Below are 21,842 nucleotides of genomic sequence, written 5' to 3'. Positions count from 1 at the left end.
CATTATTGGTACTGTGATCTTATGAGGTTCACAAACTTTTCCAAAATATCATGTTATTTACTTAATATTTGTGATGAGCAAACCTCAAAAAGTTTGTAAGTTTGGTTTGAATCAGATAAATATTTAGACTTTGCTGGCAATTTGGAATACTAATGAGAAGTTCATCTAAATTTGGACAAGAAATTAAGCTAACCATCTCTCGACCAATCTTTCTTGTGAGGTTCCTAACAATCCCCAAGTTGTGTTGAATGAATGAATTTAGAAATGCCATGAGAATAGGATCCATCTGGCATGGTATTTCTACCATGAAATGTCAAAATTAAAAAAAAACATATCAAAAGGTTTGAAACTCAAAGGAGATTCAGTTTGCTTTGGGCTTTGGACAAAGGTTCAGGTTCATTCTTTTTCTATTCTAAGTGATTTGCCCATCCTTAGTGATTGCTCCATTTATTTACAAGTGTAATGGAAGGAAAGGCAACTATTGGGAGATATTTTAAGAGCTGTATTTATTTTAATTACACAAAAAATGCAGATTGTTTTTCTAAAAGGAATATGCCGGGCTGTTGTAGTTATGTTGATCCCAGGATATTAGAGGTGAGTGAGGTATTATCTTTCATTGGACCAATTTCTATTGGTGAAAGAGACATGCTTTTGAGCTTACACAGAACTCTTCAGGTCTGGCCAGACACCAACAGAAGTTGGTCCAATAAAAGATATTACCTCACCCTTCTTGTCTCTCTAAAGGACATAGCTATTTTTAAAAAGAAGGAATAGCACAAAAAAGAGAGAAACAGGGACTCTATGGGGTCATTCCTAAAACCCTTCTGGTGTTCCTGTTGTCACAGAAAATCCATTTTCTTAGCATTTTAACTGTGCTAATTCCATGTCAGATATCAGTGTTATTTATAAAGGTAACACATTCCATTCTACCCCTTTGTGAGAACACCCCATGCGTGGGTTGGTCAGATGATTACCATGTGGAGTTTTGTGTGGGCCTTTAGTCAAATGAGCACTAGTATTATTACTCAAATGCGTATTCATAGACACTACTTGCTTTATTTTTTCTAGAGCAGCAACAAAATGGCAGAGACGACAGCTGCCACATCATATACATACACACACTCCTACACAAACTATGCTTTGTACATCAGAAGCAGCATAAATACCATGGCATGTGGCAGTTGCCATAGCAACTTGTTTTTTTAATGAATAGCAGATGGAACAGGCATGTAAAACTTACATAAGTTGTTAGTAATTTGTAAGTTACTGCAGAGCAGCTACTGCAGTAAACTTTTTGTTTTACTGTTTCTATTTTTTCCATGTACAGTGTTCAGTCACTCTCTTTCTTCCTGCTGAGTTTGCCCTGGAATATATGCTCTGGTGGTGTATAGCAAAGAGCAATGGCTAGTTCTTTGTAAGTGAGTTTCCATAATATGCAGGATATGGGGAATTATATGGTAAAGCACATTTCTGCATTAGTTTTGTAGAATTATTCTGATGCAGCCTTTAAAAAAGTATAAGATTTTGTGTAAATATAGCAACTTTCATTCACAGATATTGACGTGCTTTACAAAGGAGAGTAAATATCAGAGCTGGGGTTAATAAATGAAACCTTCTGGGTAAAGAGTCACATGCAATGTTTTCTAATGGACGCTGCATGATTTTGTAACAGCAATGTTTTGATTATATATGGAATTGGGAGACTGAACTTTTTTGTGTGTTCAGGGAATTGTGTGATAACTGGAAATGTCCCTTTCTGTGACAGTTCAATCAATGAAATTATAAGGAGGAGAAACATTATTAGAAGTCACAGCACCTAAAGGAATAAGCTTAAGGCAGGCAGTCAGGAACTTCTGAGTTCTGTTCCCACCTGTGCCTTAACATTTTGCACATTTGCAGTACTTCATAAATACCACTTGGTTAGTCTTCACAACACCCTTGTGAAGTGGATAAATATTTTTAGCATCTGCACTTTATTGATGGGGAAAATGAAGCTCAGAGCAATTGTGACTTGTCTTAGGTCACATAGCAATTAAGAGACAGAACTGGAATTAAAATGCAGGTCTCCTGATTGCTAGGACCATGACTAATTCACTCAACTATAATGCCTCCCAGACAAATTACTTAACTTTTCTCTGGCTCAGATTTTGCATCTTTAAAATGGGGATAATAATTAGAAGGCTTAACTAACTTAATAGAAGGTCAATTAAGTTGTGGATTTACATCAGTGGTAATGAGATCAGACTCTGCCCCAAAGAGGGGAAGTGGCTTGACCCTAAAGCTATGTCTACACTGCAGTTGGAGGTGTGATTGCAGTTCTGCATACCCAGGCTAGCTTTAATCTAGCTAGCACAGCTAAAACCAGCAGTAAAGACCCAGTGGAATGCATGGGCTTCAGCACAGGCTGTATAAATCCACCTGGAAGCCTGGGTACGAAATTGCATTGCTAATTCCTTCTGAGCCCTCACTGCTATTGTTAACTAGATTAAAGCTAGTGCAGGTCTACTAACCTGAGCTGCAGTCACACCTCTGACTGCAGTTCAAGTGCAGTATAGACACACCTAAATCTAAAACTCAGAAATTACAGCAGAAATTCAAAATTGCAGCCACTAACTCAGCTCTTAGGCAGTTCAATGTATAAGGTGGCTGGGATTTTCAAAGGACTCCTGGGTAGTTAGGTGCCCAAAGTACACTGACTTGCAATGGTACTTGGATGCCTGTTCCCTTAGGCTCATTTGACAATCCCAGCACACAAGGATAATCTACCCATGCCCAATGGGAATCTTCAGGCCTAGATTTGGTACTCATAGTCCATGATTCTCTTGGGTAACAACTGAATGCTGCTCTACTGGTTCCAGCATTCACAGTTCAGTTCTGTCATCTGTAGTCTCATTGGTGACTCCTCCTGTATATCCTTCTGCTGTTTAGTTGTAACAATATAGTCAAATCCTCTTTTTCATGTTGTGCCCCTGGTACCCTGGTGCTGTTACTCTTGGGCCCTTCCGAACCACAGCTTGATTTCCTGCTCACTATGCCTAACCTCCTTGTCCTAATACTCAGGCTGCCCACTACCTGGCCTTCCCACCAAATCCAGTTCCCAGGCTCCTGACTCCAACCTGCCGTTTACCCTCTCACACATAGCCTTGCATCTGATTCCTTTTGTCTCTGTGGATGTCACCTCCTTATCAGTTTACTAAGCATCACAGAGACTCCTGTTGGCTATTTGGTGAACTGGATTGGTGCATCTCTGGACTGACCTATGACCAACTCTTTTCCCACCCGCTCATTCTGACGGCAGCAACCCAGCAGGTTTATTTAAATATGTAGAACACAAGCTAATATCTTCACCCGTCAATAACTTTATAGAAAGAAAGCCACAATGTCTCTTTTGGATGTTTACAGTGTGAAAAGCACTTGTGCATTCTGTCTGTTCACAAATAAGCTCCCAATACTGCAAAGGAGACCTCTTGGGGACAGCTTTGAATCTGCTGGATCACTTCACAGAGTTAGGGACACAGACAGCAAAACTATCATTGTAAAGCAGAGAATAAATAAATTAAGCTCTTCCCCCTTGATTATTATTGAAAACACCAAAGTCTTTCTTTTATTCTCTTAGGAATATATTTTCAAAGCAGTAAAATTAAGCACACAATCCCCATGCATTAACCATAACTGCATATTTCAGGTAGCTCTATGCTAATTGTACTTTCTAATGTTACAAGGGAGTTATATCTAGGTAATATGAACACTTGAGTTAGGCCTCAGAATTCACAATCTTAAAAGTTATTCTCTGCCATGAAGCAGCAGATAAAAGTAATTACTGCAGTCTTCTTATCTCTCTTACTAAATTAACCCTTTGCTCTGTGGGAAGCTAAGTGAAAATTAAGTGCTCCTTCTTTATGATAGTTACATATATTTTTACATTTACATTTTAGTGCCAAAGTAATTGTGGACTTTAATTTCATTTAAATGGTACTGCTTAGAACTGCAAAATAACTCGTACATAATTTCAGAGAAGGCTTCTTATGACATTGAGACATTAATGGCTTTTCAACCTCTAACAAGACACTTAATATGAAAGGACGTGAGAGCATTGTAATTAAAACAATCTTTTCAGTGAACTGATATACAAAACAATCTGCTCTCTTAACTTTTCAGCATTAATTGACTGAAAAATTACAAACAGTGCATTTTAGTGGGCTTGAATTTTGGTAATTTTTATATTATTGAGAACACTTTAACTCACAGTCTTACTGCAAAGTTATACTAAATACCACAAATTTTCCACCCATAATTGTATAATAATTTCCAACAACTAAAACTGTAGAAATAGCGTTAGATATTTCTGCTAAATATTCCCATGACTTAGGGTATTCAAGCACCCTTTGAATGTTCTCTGAGGTGTATAGTGCTATGATCAGTAGCCCAAAAAGCACTTGCACGAGAAGGGGATTGGCCTGTCCCAGTGCATTCTGGGATGTCTCAAGTCCCATAGAGTTTACAGGGCTTGAATAGCTTCAGGTCTTGGAATGCTTCAGGCCTTTCTGCTGTACAATGGAGACAGACCATACAGGTTACAGACTTCTTGGTCTTTGGTGGGACTATATGTGTCAGTAAGCCTACTTTGACAACCCCCAGAGATGTTGGATGTGGGTTCATGGAGCAGTGTGCGTGGAAGTTGTTGGGAGGAGCACAAGTTGCAGGAGGGAAGAGTTTGGAGGGTCACCAGGAAGTCAGTCTGCATATGGCTGAAATGCAAGGTGCAGTTGCAGCAACTCTGTAAATAAAGAGCCCATTTAGTTTTACAAGCATGGAGTCTTTGCATGTTATCATCCAGCACACGGTATATGAAACAGAGCACACCATCCAACCACTTCTTGGTAATCCAGAAGTGAATGTTTTGCCAAATCATGGGGAGAATGGGAAGAAAAAAGAAGAAACCACTGAGCAGCCTGCCCCCAGTGAGACAGAGTGTGTGATGAGACCTTTACAGGAGAAAAGCAGAGCTGGTCAGATTATAGGATTAAATAATATTTGTAATCAGGAATTTGAATATCACCTTGATTAGGATGGCTGAATTCAAATATTGGAATGCACATATGATATAACTAGCCTTTCATTGATATTCAAACACAAGCTTTGCACAAATGACCAAACTTTAGTATATTGTACCAGACCAAGAATTCTGCCTGTGTAAAGAGTGCAGGGTTAGGCCCATAGACCTGATCTGAAGTGAATGGGAGTCTTTCCCAGGCCCATACTTTTAGCCAGGCCTCTTCATGCCTTTCCTTTAAAAATCTTCAGAAAAAACCCATACTCTGTGAAGATTTCCAGCTAAAATGGTTAGTCTTTATCATACTGCTCTATATTTGTGCTTGCTGGCATGCCCATAATCAGTGAGCTGTTTAGTCCCTGATTATACCAGTTACTTGTTTGGCACACTTCATCTGTTGTACAATATCATGTGCACCAGTGGATTTATCTGACTAATAAATGATGTCACTAAAAATGATGTTTTTTCTAGATATTTATCAGTTTAAATAGATATAAAGATAATTTATATCCACAGACAAATAGCCTCACAGAAATTAATTAAAACTTGCCTGCTACATTACTTATGAGACATGCTGCCATCTCAGTAGGATCGCTGGCTCTAGGAATCCTTGCAATGTCTAATAATTAGATTTGGATAATTCTCTCTTCCAGGCATTATGTTTTGGTTTAGCAAAATTTTACCTTCTGCAGTAGTGCTGTTGAACTCATGCATTAGAATAGATAGAAATAGAGGAGAAAAAAATACTTCCTCAGGCTGTAGATCAATATGGGAAGAAAAAAGTGTTAGAAACTTCTCATTTTTTGATGTACATCAGCAAAATGAAATTAGATCACTTGAAATTTCAGGCAGTCCCCCCATCCCTACACACACACATAATTAATAATGAGTTTAGAGAAAAGAGATCCACAGTGAATGCTTGCTCAAATAGAGTTTGTCCTTAATAGTTCTGCTCATATAACATTCCCAGAACCTGTGTGTGTTACCTTTTGGGACCTTGTCAGTCAGTTGCAACCAGAGCTGTGTAGCACAAGGATACTATTGCTCCTATATATTCAACAAAATCCTGTCTGAAAAGATAAATTAGCAGTTTCTTTATTAGAGAAGACTTTAGAGTCTTCCTTGGAGATTGACAAAATGTATTCTTGGTTGTGTGTGCCTATCTCTTTGACAAGTTAGCTAAATGGCAGGTTCAAACAAGTCAGAGTTTCTCTTTTTTCTTTTTTTTTTTAATTGAGCCTACTGGACAAACACTCTCAACTAGTTCATATTATGGGATCAATACTACAAGACATTAGCATCTTCTTTGAGGCTCTGAGTACCCCAAAAGAAAGAACATAAGAATGACTATAGTGGATCAAACCAGTGGTCCATCTAGCCCAGTATCCTGACTTCTCACAGTGACCAGTGCCAGATGCTTTAGAGGGAATGAACAGAAGAGGGCAATTATTGAACGATCCATCCCTTGTCATCCAGTTCTGGTTTCTGGCAGTCAGAGGTTTAGGGACTCCTAGAGCATGGGGTTGCTTCCCTAACCATCTAGCCATTGGTGAACCTATCCTCCAGGAACTTATCTAAATCTAAATCTAATGCTAGTGCCCACAATGTCTCCACAGAATCAGACCCAAATGTCTGATTGCTAAAGAATAAACGGACTAAAGACTTTGGGCCAACTTTAGCGGTTGTAGTGTGCCCGGAGCTGTAATTATGTTATGATCATGAGTTACCTAGTATAGGGTAGCAGTGATTCTAGGGAGAGACCCAGATAATTCCACCTCTGTCTTTCAAATCCCATTGCTCTGATAAGGTGTTTGGCTATTTTGCTATTGTAACAGAACTTGGTAATTCAGTTTAATTGCCAACTGGATGGATGGATGTGTGTGTGTGCATGATCATAGCTCTCTGAGTGTACAGATTGTCACAAGCTGTGTCCTCATAAGGAACAGTTTTTTTTACTTTGGGTTTGTTAAGTTTCAAGAAATATAAAAATCTCTGTCTTGATCCATGCAAATGGGTTTATGAACAGAGCAAACCAGAATGGTTTGTCACAAATAACTTATCTAGAGTAGCCAGGCAACCAATCTAGAGAAGCATTTGAAAGTCCACTGAGGGGCTAAAAATCAGGCTCATAATGGAAGAACAAAATTGTAGAGGCTATCAATCCACATGCTTTAGGGCAGAAACTGGTCACTAGCTGGGGTCAGGGAGTAACTCAAACAATCACCACCAGGGAATAGCATTACACAATTTGATGCATTTTGGAGTGGGGAGGGGGTTTTACTCTGTTAAGACATTTCAAGTTCTATATAATGTAGAATATTTAGAAAGAGTGTGAACAAATATAGAAAAATCACTCTTATAAGAAGAGAAAGCTGAACAGACTTGCTCCAATTAATCTGCACTCATCCACCTTTGATCTTTACCAGTGTGTTTCAGTTAAAGCTGACAGCTTTTTGTCTTTCATTTTGGTGGTATATAAGAATGCGCTCAGTAGTCCAGGAAACTAGTTTAACTCCCTCCAACAAGTCTACTGGTAAGCAGAGTCATGCAACCAAACTAAAACAACCATCCAAAATAAGTACAAAAATAGATACATTATCCTAAGTTCTGGACAAATAACAAATGTGTTAAAATAAATAAGAATGATAATGAAACCAAAAATATACACCCACTGCCTTAAAAAAGAATTCTGTCTTATGATCTCAAAATAACCCTGTAATTTGAAACATAACACCCTTAATATACAAAGAAATCCAACTCCAGCAGATGCATTAAATCCATGTAATGAAAAGAAGCCCCTCTCCTAGAGTCCCAATGAAGGGTGAATCTGCATTTCTCCACGCTATCCTGATAACTGATGCAAACCTCAGCTACAACCAATTTAAAGCAAAAAGTGAAAGTCAGTAAATGCTTAAAGCCAATCATTTGAACAATAGACAGCACACCACCATATGGAACAGCTCTTGAACGTCCTGTTCCTACACGCCCAGCGTAAAAGCCACAAGAAAAGCAACAATCAGAGAACAGAACTGTTCTCCCTGGTCCTGAGAGAAAATATAAATGATGATAATGCAGATATCGTCTGTGGCATGTCAGAGTGATTAACAAGAAAACATTAAAAAGACCACCAGCAGTTTTCCCTCTCCATTATGTATTGCCCTACATTCTATCAAAGCATGAAAAGCCAAAGCTTTTCCTTCCCACCTACATGGAAAAGGAACCCAATATGTCTTTTCAGGTGTCAGGCAAATCTTCAAAACTGTCTACATATTGCTGTTCAATGGCAATTAGGCTCTTGGGATCTCAAACTGTTTGCTCACAAAGCCATGTGCCAAGAAATGGACAGGAGGAGATAGGGGATGACTATATTATTATTGGCTTGGATCATCCCCTCTGGAACAACAAAGCCCTATGAGAGGAAATACCTCAACTAGTTAAAACAATAACCTGTTAATAATAATTAAAAAAATATTTTCCCAAAACCTCCACAACAGAAGATTCACTTCAGATAAATGGCATTATAAAAAGAATATATTTAAAGGATGGATCTTGGACACAAATCAGATTGCATTTGATATAGTACTTTTATCTAGGCAGACTGCAGTAAATTCAGAAGCGTGTCTCTCATAGCAATTTTATATTATAACAAGTTAAATCTATGTACCATTAAGCGATCAAGTCCTGTGCACTTTGGGCCACATCATGAGCTAGTGTAAATCTGCATAACTCCATTAAAGCCAGTTTACACCAGCTTAGGTGTAAATGTGACTAACATGACTGGGATTTGGCTCCAGGTGTTGTACAAAAGGATGGAAGACAGACTGCTCAGAGTATACTGGTAATCCCATTTAAAAGACTTTATTAAAGGTAATTCCCATACTAATACAATTTACACCCCCATAATATAATTGACATTTCCTGTGTTACCATGTGAGTGAGGAGTAGGACAATTTCTTTAACTCAGAAGAGAAGTGGATTGTGTGAGTGCTTTTTAGAGACTGTTGTGTTTTTATAACCGTTCATGTGGTTTGACAGTTAGACGTTTCATATAACTGTCACTTTTAGTGCTCTGACATTTACAAAATCATTACTCTGTATTTGCTTACAATCTTCAGTTGCAGTCATCATGGCTGATTTCGTATTCCAAAGAACAACTTTGTGGTTTCACTTGGAAAAAGTGAAATCTATTGTTTCTCCTTGAGGTTGTCATGTCAACAATGATTACTGAGACCTAAACGGTCTGTGGGAGGTCAAAAGCAGTAGCCTAAATGTGCACTTTGAGGATTTCTGATTTCAGCTCAGTGGTGAAATAATGGCACTCACTCACTTTATAGTAACATACTGGAAATGTCTGAATTAGCCCTATAACCACTTCTCTTTTCCTAAGGAATTCCAATCCATTAATAATGTTTGGGGGGGAGGGGAGTGTGTGTGGGGAAGCAAATTGCAATGGGCATGCGAGTAGTCTGGCTTTGAAACACACGTTTTCCCCCTTTTCCTTCTTGGATTTCTCAAGTTGCAGTTCTTCATTTCTGGAACTGAAACAATGTTTCTTTTATATTTTTAAAAGTATGTCATAGGTTTTACTGAGTATTTGATCATACTTCTCAATTTAGGCAAATAAAAATCCTCAAGGAGGCCAACCAAAATCCCTGTTGTTGGCCCCTAAACTTGCCCTACTTATATTTTAAAGACATATTTTATATATGCTTGTGTGTCATTACATAGCCACAAAATATGCCTTATTGTGCCATTAAACTGCAACCCTGCACTGGATATGGTGCAGAGATGTACTAGCTAAGCAGACGCTCTGGGTGACATTGAAGAATACCTTCCATAGCTTCTGGTCAGTGCAGTTGCTGTGCACATCTTGAAGAGATACAGCATGAGCTCCTCTTCCTGGCCATTCAATGCTGCTGGTCTGTGTAGACATTGTTATGCCTCTTCCCTACCCTTCCCTTTTTGGTTGTCTAGTAGTGCTACCCAGGAGCAGTTCTTGTAATCGGGAAAGCATAATAGCAACTGCAGTTCAGGATTTTTGCAAGGGGCAATGACGGTGGAGTTCCATTGGGGCTACTCGTGTATATAAAGCGACTCGTGCATAAATGTTTGCAGGATAGGGGACCTAATTTACTATAGAAAGAGCCAATTACTCTGGCTGTCAAATGCATAAAATAAAGAAACAGAAGAAAAATAGAATTTTTTTCTCATCTCGTTCAGTTATACTACCTTTACAGAAGCTGTTTCCTGTAACAATAGAAAGCTAAATATTCCCAGATAGATATGTGACTTTTAAATGCACAGTTCCCTTTAAAATAATTCAGCTACTATTCCTCTGCCTAAACCCTAATCTAATCCCCAAATATATTCAGCTGGAGTACATTGACTTCAGTGGAGCTATGCTGATTTGCACCAGCTGGGGATGTGGCCCATAATATCTTGCCCTTGTAAACCCATGGGCAACATAGCTCCAGTCACCGTTAAAAAAGCGTCATTCATTTTCAGTTTTCTGCCCATCAAGGAACAAATTTCTGATTTTTCTAATACATTTTCTGGGGACAGTTTTCCGTGCATTTTCAATGACTATAGCAGTCTCTAGGCTCAAACTGAAAATCCCCAGAACACATCCCCACATCAGAGGTAGTGCTGCTAAAAGAGGAATAAGTTGCTGAGCCCTCCCAAAGGGGAAAAACATTTAAAACCCTCTTCAAAACCACAGTGTAAGTCAAAGAGGGAAGTGTGCGGCTGGCCTGTCTGAAAAGTCATTTGCACCTGGTAGAGGCGGAAGACCCACAGAGTCATTAAAGCCTGATGTATGGAACTTTGTTCTTTTTTGTCTTTGCAAGTGGGAGAAAGGTTCAGGATTTGAGTAATCTTTGCAATAAAACTGTGAATCCTGAAGCCCTACTGTGTACATCTGCATTGAGGCACTGCTCAGAAGCAATGCATCCAACGCCATATGCTCTTGATTCACCTGGCTGAATTGCCAGACTGATAAAACTAGTGATAATGAGCAACATCAAAGACGCTCCCCTCCCCTCCCTACTGCACCATCCTCTTCCACTGACTAAATTGTTTTAAGAGCTTTTTAAGGAAGGAATGGGGGGATCCCACATCAGAGGGTAGCATCTTCTTTCTCCCTGCTCTCTCTCTATTTTTGTCACCTTTCTTTGAGTTCTATTCACAGCCAGTGTAACTCCATTAAATTTAGCTGCATTTGGCCCTTTACATTTCAGTGAGTTTCTTCCCCTGACCCCACAGCATGGTGGGACATGTCAATGAAACACAAACTTGGGGGAATCCCAGACAGTCCCCCTTCAGGTCATTGCTAAGGATATTTTACCATGGCTTCTTGTCATTCATTGTAAACACCTGGCTAATCATAGCATTGAGGATCTGAGTTTGGGTGTGATTTGAGCTCCTCAGACATTTAGGGCTAGTGTGCTGGAGCACTGTGTGAAATATTTCTCAGCAGTGTAAACATACAATCAAGAGGCCAGACTGTGATCTCAGATGTGAGGTGCACATCATCCATTGTAAATAACTTCTCACATCCTTGGCCAGCTGGGGGACTTTGCCTTTAAACTAGAGCAGCGGTAGAGACTGCAGCTTCCCATTCCATTTAACTCCCTGCCTTTGAGATAGTTCGGCTGGTTAGAGTGTCGCACTCTTTTGCTCGTCAATGAATGGAATGTCTAAACTGCTCAAGTCTGTGCCATAACAAGCCCTAATACGGCTGCAGTTAAAAAATGTTATACCTGATCTGGTGGGATATAGCATTGTACCTGGCGAGGGTGGGGGAGGGAGGAAGAAGAGGAGATATGTTTGTGGTTGATTGTTAAAATAAATGGTATCTGTTTGACACTGCCCAGAGATTTAGAATGAATGATTTATTATGTAGTTAATTAATGGATAGTGAAGAGGTGCATAATAGTGCATATAATTACATGTGAGATATATATTATCTATGCCTATTATCCCTCTTGATGCAATATGACATATTGAGCTTATTGATCAATATAAATATAGATATCCCTCAAACGAATGAAACTCTGGTCTGGGTAGTAATGCAGACTTATCATTTCCATCAACCACATTTAAGAGTTAGAATGGGGACATAAAAAATAAAGTATACAATTGAAACTACAGAGACATTCCAGATGCACACAGAAGAACTTGTAATTTATCCAGCCCACAGGGGCTAACACCCCTACTCTTGCATAAAGTGCCATGGGATCTTATCACAAGAGTAACTTGCAGATTGCAAACAGTTACCTTAACTAGTTCCTGATGTGCTGGATCACACCACATTCAAATTTCCATCTGTGGTGTCTGCAACTACTGATCATACAATGAAAGTTTATGTGCAGAAGTAACTATACTGTATATCAGCAATGATATCGCAGAATGCCTTTCATAATTTGGTAGGCCCAACAATTTAATTGGGAGGTTACTGCAAACTGCCACAAATCCCAGATAATTCCATTTAATAATCCGGAAGTTCTGGGAGCATGCAGCCATTAACCCACTGTCCTCCAACATGATCACATTATTACATCCTGATTGCATGACTGCATGTATTTCCCCGTGCAGTGTCAGATATGTTCTTTTCTTGGCTTGTTGCATGCACTGTTGCTATTCACCGCTAAAGAGAAGGTACATTCCACCCAGGATGTGGCTGCATTTCAAAGAGTGAAATGCTTCTAATGTATATATCATGTAAACCAATTTGAAATCCTCCATGACAGAAGGCATTATATAAACATATGATATCATTATTGTTATTGCATCATGGATGCTTGAGCATTACCATTCTAGGAAGCAAGAAGTATGAGCTTTCTTCTGAATCTTTTTCCCCTTAGGACACTGTTTATACTAGGGTCATTATCCAATAAATACCATGGGTTTTACAATTTTGTTTGTCCCTCCCCTATCCCCATTCCTAGGCCTTTAACTAAAGGATATTAAAGATTAGCAGTGCTCCCACAAATCTGTCTAACTCTTTTGATAACTCATATGCTGGTCTTGGCTGATAATATACCACTGAAGCCATGGCAGCACCAGGGCCAGCTCCAGGTTTTCTGCCACCCCAAGCAGCAAAAAAAAAAAAAAGCCGCTACAGCACGATCGCGCCGATCCACTCTTTGGCAGCAATTCAGCTGCGGGTCCTTCGCTCCGAGAGGGACCCGAAGCCGAATTGCCGTGGAAGACCTGGACGTGCTGCCCCTATAGTGGCTGGAATGCCTCCCCTTGGTACTGCCCGCCCCAAGCACCTGCTTCTTTAGCTGGTGCCTGGAGCCTGCCCTGGGCAGCACAAAGAATCAAGTTCATTGGTAGCAATGACAACCCACGTAAGCTGAAACAAGGGAGATCTGAGAAGAGTGCTCTCATAAATAAAAATAAATATACCTATCTCATAGAGCTGGAAGGGACCCTGAAAGGTCATTGAGTCCAGCCCCCTGCCTTCCCTAGTAGGATCAAGTACTGATTTTGCCCCAGATCCCTAAGTGGCTGCCTCAAGGATTGAGTTTACAACCCAAGGTTTAGCAGGCCAATGCTCAAACCACTGAGCTATCCTTCTCCCTGTTTCCTCATCAGTGGTCGTGATCCTGGGACTGGACTAAGAAGCAGCAACAGCAAGATGAAAGCAGTACTTTTTAAAAAGTAAAATAAAATTGCTGTTCAAAGAGATAAAGGCTTGATTTAGAGGGTCAGCCTCTTCTGGAAGGGAAAGAATGGACTGTGGTAGAGAAGATAAATTGTGGGAGAAGGCTGGAGGGAGGATATTTGGTGGGTGAAAGTTTGTATAGACTTTATATGGAAGTCAGACTGACCATAGAGATATCATTGTGTGGGACTGTGGTTCAAGAAACTGACAACTCCCCCAGGTAATTTGAGACTCCATGTAGAAATGTGTAAGGCTGGTTCCATTACTAGGTTTCCAGGCATGCCTTCCACTTTGCGGGAGCTCACACCACCCTTCCTGACAAAGCTCTAACAGCTTGCCAATCAAAGTACTCTTGAGACCTCCATATTTCTCTTTCTCAATAAAAAGAGAGGTTAGAAAATAAAATCTCTCTGGCCACAGGAGCTAAGACTTTTATTTGGCCTGTTTACATTGTAGTTCTTCCAAGTACTGACTAGCACAAATGCAAGACCAAGGTGCTGTCCACATTTACAGGGTCAGTACCTTCAGTTATGACATAATGTGTTTCTATGGATATAAACTGATATTAAATACTGTATGATGTTAAATTCAGCCCTATATTAGGGTTTTTTATCTCCTGTGTAACTCTATTGAATTAAATGGGGCTTTGGGAGGGGGATGAATTTGGCCCCAGATGTTACTGGTGAAAAAGATGAGTTTTATGTCAAGATGTTTTTTATGAACTTGAATCCAATTTCTAATCATCCAGATTGCCCTATACAATAAACTCTTGATTATGACTGCTGGCGTTAACAGTAATAAGACAAGATGATGCGCAGCACAATTTTCTTCATTCATCTCTTCATTCTCCTACTGCTCCTAAAAAGTCTGTATCTTGCTGCTAGTTTTGTTTAATAAGTCATGTAAAATTATTGACATTACCAATCATGTCACACATTCCCAGTGCACATACTGTATTTTGTTGATTGCCATGAAGTTTCTGTTGGACAGAGTTCTTCAGATAGCCTTTAATATTCTAAAAAGTTGACTTTGTTGCTTTCATGGTACTTTGGAATAAATGAAAACTACACTCTCTCCCTCTCCACTGATTTCTCTTTCCTCTATGGTGGATTTGCAGAGTCTGCTATACGTGCAGGGTACACCATCTATATTCTCTCTACTATGTGTCTGAACTCTGCATTTCAAACTTTTCTCTACCAGAACTAATTACAAAAAGAAAAGAAAAATCAGATGTTTGCATTCAGACTGAATGGAAATCATTTGAAGAACAAGCCACATGATGGAAATATAACCAACAAAAGACTTTCCTTTTAAAATCAGAATCTGATGTTTCACTACCTCGGGCATTTAGACTTAGAGCTCCAAGACTCCATTATACTTGCTGTGAGAGTGGCTTATCATTTTCAAGAGTTTTGCTGTAGGAATCAAAGTTGGCACTTTCACAATGGCTTTATATCTCCTATTATAAGCATCAGGGCTAGTGGAACATCAGAGTGTCTGGATTATTGATGAATTTTAAAAGGAAACAGACACCTTTGCAAATTTCAAACCTTGCTGCATTTCCTTTCTGTTTAAAGGAGTCTTCAAACTGCTTTGCTGGATCAGCTAAATAATATTTTTCTGTGGCAGGTGTGATGTTCATCTGGGATATATTTATTCCCATACAAAAATCTTTCATCTCTCTAACACAGGGGCATTTATTCATGTGGCTGATATTATTTTAAATGCACCTCTTATGTGTGAGCTGAAGTGCCATGGTTCTACTGCACAGTGAAACAGGCCAAAGAAGTCAAAGGGGGTGTTTTGTACCTTCTGCAAACCACAGAGGACTGTGCTAGAGTAGCCTTCAACATTTGCATAGTGGAGGGCTGGAATCAGCCTGAGGGGGCTGTTCAATAGCCAAAACCTCTAGGTTTTGTAATGGTCTGTGGCTGCTACTGCAGCCTGAAGGCTGACACAGTGGCCATGGAATGGTGACAAGAATGCTGTATGAATAGCATGCTGGCCACTGCTTCCCGAAGTGCCCATTGGCTGGGAACAGCGAACTGCAGCCACTGGAAGCTGTGGGGGGTGATGCAAATGTAAACAAACTGTCTGGTGGTCTGCCAGCGGATTACCCTGATGGGCCGCAGATTGCCCATCACTGTTCTAGTCTGACCTCCTGGCCATAGAACTGTCCCAAAATAATTCCTAGAGCCAATCTTTTAGAAAAATATCCAAGTTGGATTTAAAAATTGTCATCAGTGATGGAGAATCCACCATGACACTTGGTAAATTGTTGCAATGGTTAATGATCCTCACTGTTTAAAACGAGTGCCTTTTTCCAGTCTAAACGTGTCTAGCTCCAACTTCCAGCCATTAGATCATGTTATACCTTCCTCAGCTAGGTTGAAGAACCCATTATTAAATATTTGTTCTCCATGTAGATACTTATAGACTGTGATCAAGTCAACCTTACTCTTCTCTTTATCAAGTTAAATAGATTGAGCACTTGAGTCTATCACTACGGAGCATGTTTTCTAATCCTTTTACCATTCTTGTGGCTCTTCTCTGAACCCTCTCAAATTTATCAACATCCTTTTTGAATTATAGACACCAGAACTGGAAACAGTATTGCAGCAGTGGTCACACCAGTGCCATATACAGAGGTAACATAACCTCTCTGCTTCTGCTTGATATATATCTCTGTTTATGCATTGGAGGATCTTCCCTTTCCCCTTGTGGATACTGTGTCACACTAGGAGTTTATGCTCAGCTGATTATCCACCAGGATCCCAAAATCATTTTCAGAGTTACTGCTTCTCAGCATAGAGTTCGTCTTCTAAGTATGGCCAACGTTATTTGTACCTAGATATATACTTTTACATTTAGCTGTGTTAAAATGTGTATTTGATTGCTCTGAATCAGTTACCTGTTCCCTTCATTGTTTACCATTCCCCCAATTTTGGGGTCACCTGTAAACTTTAACTGATGATTTTATGTTTTCTTCCAGGTCATTGATAAAAATGTTAAATAGCATAAGGGCCAAGAACCAATCCATGGGGGATCCGACTAGAAATTATCTGTTCAGTAGCGGTTTCCCATTTAAAATTACATGTTGACACCTATCAGTTAGACAGCTTTTAATCCATATAATGTGTTCCATGTTAATTTTATATTTTCTAGTCTTTTAATCAAAATGCCATGCAGTACCAAGTCAAATTCATTACAGTAGTCTATTACATCAACACTATTAGCTTTACAACCAAATTTGTAATCTCATAACAAAGATGTAAAGTTAGTTTGACAGGATCTATTTTCCATAAAGCCCTTATTGATTGGCATTAATTATATTATTCTCCTTTAATTCTTTATTAATAGAGTCTCATATCAGCTGCTCTATTCTCTTCCTGGGTTTGATGTCAGACTGACAGGCCTGTAATTACCTGGGTCATCCCATTTACCCTTTAAAAAATATTGGCACTACATTATTTTTCTTCCAGTCTTCTGGAACTTCCCCAGTGTTCCAAGACCTATTGAAAATCAACCTTAACAGTCCAGCGAGCTCCTCGCCCAGCTCTTGTAAAATTCTTGGATTCTTGTAAAATCATCTCGACCTGCTAATTTAACAATGCCAGATTTACTCTGTTTTGTGCTGTTGGAGTGTAGGCTCAGCCAAGAGAATCAGGCCCCCTTCCTCCACTGCACCTGGCATAAGCTGCTGAGAATTTTTTTTCTTAGTCTAAGATACTAGAAGGAGGATATGAATTAGCAGATTCTCACCCTGAGAGATGGTACAAGCAGGCTGCAGATTCTTAAGGGGTAAGCTGCACTTGCTTTACAGCTTGGAATCTCCAGGTCTTTCATACACAGGCTAGAAATCCCTTTAGCCTGGGTCCAGCACTTCCCCCAGTTTAGTCTTTGTTCTGCAGGTGTTTTCAGGAGTCTTCTTGTGTGGGGAGTGAAGATGATGTCACTCCCCGCCTTATATAGCTGTAGTATATGGAGGGAACCCTTTGTTTCAAAACTTGATTCCCAGACCAGTATGTGAAAAAATACTGATATCCCAAAATGGAGTCCAGAGACATGTGGTTTGGTCACATGATCTTGAAGTGTTATAGCAGCCATTGCTTACAGGCTGACCAAAATGCCCACTGGAAGATTAAGCTATTCCACCATCCATTGTCTCTGCTGATGGACCATCAGCCCCATCTGGCTTCTTCATTGTTGTACCTAAAAGGCTGGTTGTGGGTGTTTTCCAGAGTAAGCCCGTTTGAAATACAGCTCCCCAGTCGATATTCATAACTTTAGATACAAAAATGATACATGCATAAAAATAGGATAATCATATTCAGCATAACTTTTCCAATGACACCTTACGTGACTTATCTTGCATAAAATACCCCATAATTATGTTACAATCATATCATAATAATATCACTGAAGAATATGTGGTGCAGCATCAAACTATATACTGACTAAATAAAAGACTTCTCAAAAGCATGGGCACTGGAAATATTTTGAGACAGTCTGATAACAAGATGTTTCCAGTTTACAATGCAGCCCAGAGAGATTTAGAGAATCTTACATGGGCTTCTGAACTTTGGAGGTTTTCAGCCTGAGCTCCTGTTCTTTTGCCCATTTCTATATTGCATCTAGCCAGAACAGTATCACCTACAGTAAGGAAGCTAGTTCACGAGAGGGCTCAGATAGTATTTTATCTTCAGAGTAAACTCCCCTGTTTAATGGTACACAATTCACAGCACACACACTTCATTAATAAAGCTTGTAATCCCAGAAGCAAAGGGTGAGACACTTGGTTTTGTCAAGCCACCTCTTCAACACATTCACTGCTTTATTTGCTTTTTTTTCCTCCAAAGCTAGACATGACAAGTCACTTGCCCCTTGATGTTAACGAATAGTGATAACTTGCCTGCTTCTACTTGAGGCTGATTGAAAAGGGAAAGGAAGGTACTCCTATGATCTTGGACCTGTTTGGTTCCAAAAATTGTCAGTGTTTGGTGGCAACAACAATATATACCTCTGCAAAGAGTATCAATGTTCTTCCCAGTTCTCCTCCATGACCGCTTTTTGTCAGTGTTTTGTCTCTTTTATCATCTTAATAAGGCAAGTTGCCACTGCTCTTGAATCGTTTAGTGACAGATTTTTAAAGGTATTTAGGCACTTGAAGATGTAGATAAGCTCCTAGGGGGATTTCCGAAATCAACTAGGTGCCTAACTCTCAGGTGCCTGTCTGCATCTTTAGGTTCCGAAATACCTAATCTGGCCCCTTGTGCCTCTTTTACTTCTCCCTGTGTTTCTTTATGCTGAGGGATCAGATGGTAGATGCAGTGCTATAGTTTACCCTTGCAGAGTATGTGTGTGTAATTTCTTGGTTGTGATACAAAATCAAAAGCCCTTCCTATGAATATTCTGGAATATTGCTTAAAATTTGTTGTTGTAGGTAAAGACATTGGGCCAGATACTTGATCCCACTTCTGGCTGTTGAGTCATTGTGCTCCTGCTCACCTTCACTGATGTAATAGCCCCTTAGTGAGCCATTACAAATCTGCATACTTTAGAGCAGCACTTAGGCTACTTCAATTTCCCAGCTTCCCCCAGAGTCGGAGGAGGCAGAATGATGACTTCAAACCACCTTTGCCTTCCCTCTTGAGCAGGAATGAGCTTGGCACAGTAGAGCCCACTGATTTCAAATGGGACTATTCACAGAGTAAGGTTCTACTTAATATAAGTAAAGGTGGTAGACTCAAATAAATTGTTTATGAATTATTCACCCACCTGTAGAAATCTTAATATAAGACAGCCATCCAAATTCCAATTGCCCCTGATTCTTCTGCAGTAGCTCATGCATTCATGCATTTTTGGCTGTAGATGATTCCTTTGCTGCCTTATACATCCTTACATAATTTTTAATTCCTGCTATGTGATACAATCAGAACACTACCAATTCATTGAATTCCTGCATTTGGTATTCAACCATCTTCCTCCCTCCCCCTCACCGCCCTCCAGGTCCCCAAACCAGAAAAACACATTTTTCCTCCCAGTTGAGTACAAGTGTGTCTCTCCCCCATCCCTGTAGTTTTACAACACTTCACTTTGGCACCACACAGTTAGGAAGGTTTTTGTGCAATTCTATATATTTTTGCAAAAATCCCAGTTTTGCAATGGCAGCAAAGAATCCTCTGGCACCTTATAGACTAACAGACGTTTTGCAGCATGAGCTTTCGTGGGTGAATACCCACTTCTTTGGATGCAAGTAGTGGAAATTTCCAGGGGCAGGTATATATAAGCAAGCAAGAAGCAAGCTTGCTTGCTAGAGATAACGAGGTTAGATCAATCAGGGAGGATGAGGCCCTGTTCTAGTGGTTGAGGTGTGAAAACCAAGGGAGGAGAAACTGGTTCTGTAATTGGCAAGCCATTCACGGTCTTTGTTTAATCCTGAGCTGATGGTGTCAAATTTGCAGATGAACTGGAGCTCAGCAGTTTCTCTTTGAAGTCTGGTTCTAAAGTTTTTTTGCTGCAGGATGGCCACTTTAAGATCTGCTATTGTGTGGCCAGAGAGGTTGAAGTGTTCTCCTACAGGTTTTTGTATATTGCCATTCCTAATGTCTGATTTGTGTCCATTTATCCTTTTCCTTAGAGACTGTCCAGTTTGGCCGATGTACATAGCAGAGGGGCATTGCTGGCATATGATGGCATATATTACATTGGTGGACGTGCAGGTGAATGAACCGGTGATGGTGTGGCTGATCTGGTTAGGTCCTGTGATGGTGTTGCTGGTGTAGATATGTGGGCAGAGTTGTCATCGAGGTTTGTTGCATGGATTGGTTCCTGAGCTAGAGTTACTATGGTGCGGTGTGCAGTTGCTGGTGAGAATATGCTTCAGGTTGTCTGTGGGCGAGGACTGGCCTGTCACCCAAGGCCTGTGAAAGTGAAGGATCATTGTCCAGGATGGGTTGTAGATCCCTGATGATGCGTTGGAGGGGTTTTAGCTGGGGACTGTATGTGATGGCCAGTGGAGTCCTGTTGGTTTCTTTCTTGGGTTTGTCTTGCAGTAGGAGGCTTCTGGGTACATGTCTGGCTCTGCTGATCTGTTTCCTTATTTCCTCGTCTGGGTACTGTAGTCTTGAGAATGCTTGGTGGAGATTTTCTAGGTGTTGGTCTCTGTCTGCGGGGTTAGAGCAGATACGGTTGTACCTCAGTGCTTGGCTGTAGACAATGGATCTTGTGGTGTGTCCGGGATGAAAGCTGGAGGCATGAAGGTAGGCATAGCGGTCGGTAGGTTTTTGGTATAGGGTGGTGTTAATGTGACCATCACTTATTTGCACCGTGGTGTCTAGGAAGTGGACCTCCCGTGTAGATTGGTCCAGGCTGAGGTTGATGGAGGGGTGGAAGCTGTTGAAATTGTGGTGGAATTTTTCCAGAGTCTCCTTCCCATGGGTCCAGATGATGAAGATGTCATCAATGTAGCATAGGTAGAGAAGGGGCATGAGTGGACGGGAGCTGAGGAAGCGTTGTTCGAGGTCGGCCATAAAAATATTGGCATATTGTGGGGCCATGCGGGTGCCCATAGCGGTGCCACTGATCTGGAGATATATATTGTCATTAAATTTGAAATAGTTGTGTGTGAGGATAAAGGTACAGAGCTCAGCAACCAGTTGTGCTGTGGCATCATCAGGGATACTGTTCCTGACAGCTTGTATTCCATCAGTGTGTGGGATGTTTGTGTAGAGAGCCTCTACATCCATGGTGGCTAGGATGGTGTTTTCTGGAAGGTCACCAATGCATTGTAGTTTCCTTAGGAAATCAGTGGTGTCACAGAGATAGCTGGGAGTGCTGGTAACATAGGGTCTGAGTAGAGAGTCTACATATCCAGACAGTCCTTCAGTGAGAGTTCCAATGCCCGAGATGATGGGGTGTTCAGGATTTCCAGGTTTGTGGATCTTGGGTAGTAGATAGAATAACCCTGGTCGGGGCTCTAAGGGTATGTTGATTTGTTCTGGTGTTAGTGTAGGGAATGTTAGTGTAGATGGTGCAGTTTCTTAGTGTATTCCTCAGTGGGATCTGAGGGAAGTAGCCTGTAAAATTTGGTATTGGAGAGTTGTCTGGCGGCCTCCTTTT

This window comes from Mauremys mutica, chromosome 6 (genome assembly GCF_020497125.1).
Source record: "Mauremys mutica isolate MM-2020 ecotype Southern chromosome 6, ASM2049712v1, whole genome shotgun sequence".
NCBI lineage: Eukaryota > Metazoa > Chordata > Testudines > Geoemydidae > Mauremys > Mauremys mutica.
This window is presented reverse-complemented; position numbering follows the sequence as displayed.